Below are 6,400 nucleotides of genomic sequence, written 5' to 3'. Positions count from 1 at the left end.
ACAATCTACATATGAATACAAGTGTGTGCTTTACAATCTCCATATGGATACAAGTGTGTGCTTCACAATCTCCATATGGATACAAGTGTGTGCTTTACAATCTCCATATGAATACAATTGTGTGCTTCACAATCTCCGTATGAATACAAGTGTGTGCTTTACAATCTCCATATGAATACAAGTGTGTGATTTACAGTCTCTATATGAATACAAGTGTGTGCTTTACAATCTCCATATGAATACAAGTGTGTGTTTTACAATCTCCATATGAATACAAGTGTGTGCTTTACAATCTCCATATGAATACAAGTGTGTGATTTACAATCTCCATATGAATACAACTGTGATTTACAATCTCCATATGAATACAAGTGTGTGCTTTATAATCTCCATATGAATACAACTGTGATTTACAATCTCCATATGAATACAACTGTGATTTACAATCTCCATATGAATACAACTGTGTGATTTACAATCTCCATATGAATACAAGTGTGTGCTTTACAATCTCCATATGAATACAACTGTGATTTACAATCTCCATATGAATACAAGTGTGTGCTTTACAATCTCCATATGAATACAAGTGTATGGTTTACAATCTCCATATGAATACAACTGTGATTTACAATCTCCATATGAATGCAACTGTGATTTACAATCTCCATATGAATACAACTGTGATTTACAATCTCCATATGGATGCAAGTGTGTGATTTACAATTTCCATATGAATACAAGTGTGGTTTTCAATCTCCATATGTATACAAGTGTGTGACTAGCAATCTCTATACGGATACAAGTGTGTGGTTTTAAACCTCCATATGGAAACACATGTGTGGTTTACAATCTCCATATGTATAACAAGTGTGTGACTAGCAATCCCCATATGGATACAAGTGTGTGGTTTTCAACCTCCATATGGATACACATGTGTGGTTTTCAATCTCCATATGTATACAGGTGTGATTAGCAATCTCCATTTGGATACAAGTGTGTGATTTACAATCTCCATATGAATACAAGTGTGTGCTTTACAATCTCCATATGAATACAAGTGTGTGCTTTACAATCTCCATATGAATACAAGTGTGTGATTTACAATCTGCATATGAATACAAGTGTGTGGTTTAAAATCTTCATGTGGATACATGTGTGTGACTAACAATCTGCATATGAATACAATTGTGTGCTTCACAATCTCCGTATGAATACAAGTGTGTGCTTTACAATCTCCATGTGAATACAAGTGTGTGCTTTACAATCTGCATATGGATACCAGTGTGTGATTTACAATCTCCATATAAGTACAAGTGTGTGCTTTACAATCTCCATATGAACACAAGTGTGTGGTTTACAATCTGCATATGAATACAACTGTGTGATTTACAATCTCCATATGGATACAAGTGTGTGCTTTACAATCTCCATATGAATACAACTGTGTGATTTACAATCTCCATATGGATGCAAGTGTGTGATTTACAATTTCCGTATGAATACAAGTGTGTGATTTACAATCTCCATATAAGTACAAGTGTGTGCTTTACAATCTCCATGTGAATACAAGTGTGTGTTTTACAATCTCCATATGAATACAAGTGTGTGCTTTACAATCTCCATATGAATACAAGTGTGTGATTTACAATCTCCATATGAATACAACTGTGATTTACAATCTCCATATGAATACAAGTGTGTGCTTTATAATCTCCATATGAATACAACTGTGATTTACAATCTCCATATGAATACAACTGTGATTTACAATCTTCATATGAATACAACTGTGTGATTTACAATCTCCATATGAATACAAGTGTGTGCTTTACAATCTCCATATGAATACAAGTGTGTGCTTTACAATCTCCATATAAATACAACTGTGATTTACAATCTCCATATGAATACAAGTGTGTGCTTTACAATCTCCATATGAATACAAGTGTGTGGTTTACAATCTCCATATGAATACAACTGTGATTTACAATCTCCATATGAATATGACTGTGTGATTTACAATCTCCATATGAATACAACTGTGATTTACAATCTCCATATGGATGCAAGTGTGTGGTTTACAATTTCCATATGAATACAAGTGTGGTTTTCAATCTCCATATGTATACAAGTGTGTGACTAGCAATCTCTATACGGATACAAGTGTGTGGTTTTAAACCTCCATATGGAAACACATGTGTGGTTTTCAATCTCCATATGTATAACAAGTGTGTGACTAGCAATCCCCATATGGATACAAGTGTGTGGTTTTCAACCTCCATATGGATACACATGTGTGGTTTTCAATCTCCATATGTATACAGGTGTGATTAGCAATCTCCATTTGGATACAAGTGTGTGATTTACAGTCTCTATATGAATACAAGTGTGTGCTTTACAATCTCCATATGAATACAAGTGTGTGCTTTACAATCTCCATATGGATACAAGTGTGTGCTTTACAATCTCCATATGAATACAAGTGTGTGCTTTACAATCTGCATATGAATACAAGTGTGTGGTTTAAAATCTTCATGTGGATACATGTGTGTGACTAACAATCTGCATATGAATACAAGTATGACAATTAACAATCTTCAAATAAATACCAGGGAAGGGAAAGTTATACCTATTTCTCAGGTTATACCCTCTTTGTCAATACATTCGCAATGGAAATGGACGCCTTGGTACATGTCTTGCTACATTGAAATGAACACAGTTTAGCTGACTATCATTATAAGTAGGACACATAGTCCTCTGAAATTTGAGCACCTTAATATAGGGCTGCATTAATACTCTTCCGTGTTATCTTGACTTCTACAGTATCCCCTACAAAGTTGGCATATATATATATATATATATATATATATATATATATATATATATATATATATATATATATATATATATATATATATATATATATATATATATATATATATATAAGTTATTACACTACTGACTGTTTGAAGAGCAGTGGTCGTCGCGTCGCGCCGCGTCCTGTTAGATATGGACTCATAGCAACGTACACAACACTTGTAACATCATTGTTGGTTTACATGAAATTCGAACACGTGCCGTGCGATGACATAATATTATTAGAAAAAATGGTTTTGATATATATTAGAACCAATCATAGGATTTTGATAAGATTCATTGCAGATGTACATATACTACTAGATGAAATGTATATTATTTTGGGTCACGGTAGAATTTAATTTGCATAATAATTAGACATTTCTATATGTCCCTCATCTCTGTACGTGCACGCCGGATTTCATGATACCATACATTTATTTTATATACCGGTAAAACATTATTATATATAAATTTTAAATGGCATTTGAAAACGAATTGACCAATCATAAGCCTCAGTGGATGAACACCGCATGTATAGAACTCCACTGTGGTCAGATAACCTTTAATCTTTCCTTTGATACTGGCTTGCTTTTGCAATTTAACATTCTGTGTCCAGAGATAATGGCTTAGATTTATTTCAAGAAACACATTACTGTAATTTCAAGCGTTTTAGACAAATTATATAGGATCTATCTATTAACATTGGCAGTGGTAAATCGGCCAAAGATTCACGAGCCCCCCCCCTCCCTCAAACTCGTGTTTAATTGGCGTCGCAGTATGAAATGGTTTCTACGGTCAACAACGCATCTTTGGGTTTGAAAGAAGCATGAGAATGTTTCAGGATAAATGTTTTATAAATAGATATAAATGTCCATAAAAACAAAATCACGCCTTCGTGAAACTCGATGTATCTCAAGAGCAATTTTTTTGGTTTGGAGAATATTGATCAGATATATTACAGTGTTATAAGTGAGTGCCATAAAAGAACTTATTCATTTCTATATTCAACATTTTTGTATTTTCTTTTACAAAATATCTCACCGGTAGATCATTAGTGTATGTAATCGTGCTTGTGTGTGTGTGGCAAGGGATATAAAGGATCTCCTGTATTACTTCTCCCTTTGTTATGATTTCAGAAAACCATTTGTACACAACGAAGGCTGACATCATAACCTTTAATATGTATAGGAGTTGCCCGCATGACATTTCACTGATCGTGAATCCTATCAATAATTTATGCACGTTTCACCAAAGAATGGGCGGAAATCAAGGCCGATTTTCTCTACAATTACGTGCCGTATTTACTATATTTAGAAGCGCATCTTCAATAGAAGTACGTGTTAGCGGAAAACGTGACAGTTTGGGTTTATTAGCAGCGGTTGAAAAGTAATGAAAATAAAATGATATAAACCATATCCCCAATATCGTTACACCAAAAATGGTAATATAAACACGTGCAATTCAAATATACTAATGCGGTAAAAGGATTGAGTGGTTTCCTGTACAAAGGAAACTACTGTAAAACATGTCTTTTTAGTTAGCATGTTATTTTAGCTAATTTAGCTAATCTGTAATTTCGCTAATTCAAGATGTCGCTAACTTAGAATAAAGTACTAGTATATTCTCACAATGAGATTGTTGGCACTATGGCTAAATTAAGATTCAGTTAATTCATGCATGGAGTCAAATTCGCTAAAATTGCATGTTTTACAGTATTAGTCTGGATTTTCCATGTCAAAGTGACCACTAGAAAGGGGTGTTACATGGGGAATCATACATGTTCGTTTCAGAAGAAACAAGCAAACGCATAGACTGACAGCAGTCTGTTTCAAGTGAATTAAAAAAATATATATTTCGCGAAATACCCCACTCGCTGCGAAATCACCACTTAATGGAGAACATTTTTTTAATTGAAAACTACAACTATGTTTATAAAATAATCGTTCCGTCTGGAGCCACTCTAGCAAATTCATTTTTCTCACCAAACGCTTTAAAAGACAAACGTTCTATCAAGATTTAATCCGGATATCGTTGTTTTTTTCTCATTGAGAGATAAGCCTCCCCATAATTTGCGTAAAAGTTGGTCATAAATCACACGATAACGTTCATTAGTGTTGTGTGTACAATCACATCGTTATAGTTCCATGACTGAATGTGCCGCTGATTCTGGACTCAACCACGCCACCAACGGCAGTAGTCTTTAAAGGTTTGAAGAAAGAGTTTCATGCTAACACGAAAAATGCCTTTTCCCACGTTTACAGACTATAAAGATAACCCGCATTCAGATATAATTAAAACATCCAATATCAATGTTACTAGTATCTCTACCATCAAATCTATAAAGAATTAGCTGAAATACTTTTGTTAGTTACTGTCCACAATGCCTCCTGGTATGATGGCCCTGGGCATGAACTTGAAGGGCAACAACGAAGATTCTCTAATTCTGTTACGGGCTGTTTTCTGCACACTACCTCAAGTCAGTTTAATACTCTCCCTCTTTCACATTCCTACGCCAGGTATACCTGTTCTACTTTTGCCATTAGGTGTATAGTGCAGGACTATCTTTTTTATGCTTATATTCACTTATACATGTATTACCACAGATTTATGCCATTCGGTAGACTGGCACAGTCTGGGCGATTTATCCCTTTTTAAAGTTTAAATTAAAGGGCGGTAGTCGTCGCGCCACACATGCGCGAGATATATGGGTCTCATATAAACAAAGATAGCTACTTTGACTGTTGCGCAGATCAACGTGTACAAACTAAACTTGAATTAGATATTTTTAGGTAATTGGAAGGTATCGAAAGAGTCACCAACGGTAATTAGGCAAGTCGCGACCAGGTCAAACCTCATACTTGTGATTTCCATTAGAAGAGCGCATTGGATTTATCAACACAAATATCGCACATGCGCAGCGCGACGACTGTCGCCTATTAAATAAAAATATCGCGAAATCCCCTGTAACCATGAAATCATCTAATACCTTTCTTGTATCCGTTCAGTGATGCCACTGCACGTCATGAACAACTAATAGCAATACAATAGCTGCAAATAAAACCAGTCTCTGGTGGTTTCGCAAAACTATTCCCCCCAAGCTTTCATAATTTAACTAAAAAAAAAATCACCACAGCTGGGCCGAGCCATTGGGTTACACACGACGTGATGCTATGTCACTCATTAAATAGACTAAACATTAGATAATGATGCTAATGTGTATCCCAATACTGATATAAATCTCCCGAAATAGATTTAATTTGATAATATTTTTCCAATACATTCAATCAGGAAACCATCTTCCTCCATTCCACATTACATGTATGTATGCATGCGAGTAACATCCGCAAAAATTCAAGTATCAGATAGTATTAAAGATAAATGCTCAGTTCCTTCATGTATGAATTAGTGCTAGACAGTGTCTCATCGTGTGAGTAGAAATACTAGTAAAACGTAGTTTCAAAAAAATTTATTAAAAACAAACAAAAATACCATACCCAACACTGAGGGCGCTACACATAGGAAGACCACGACACGTAAA

The sequence above is a fragment of the Saccoglossus kowalevskii genome, chromosome 11 (genome assembly GCF_978046115.1).
Source record: "Saccoglossus kowalevskii chromosome 11, keSacKowa6.1, whole genome shotgun sequence".
NCBI lineage: Eukaryota > Metazoa > Hemichordata > Enteropneusta > Harrimaniidae > Saccoglossus > Saccoglossus kowalevskii.
Note: the sequence above shows the minus strand (reverse complement) of the source record.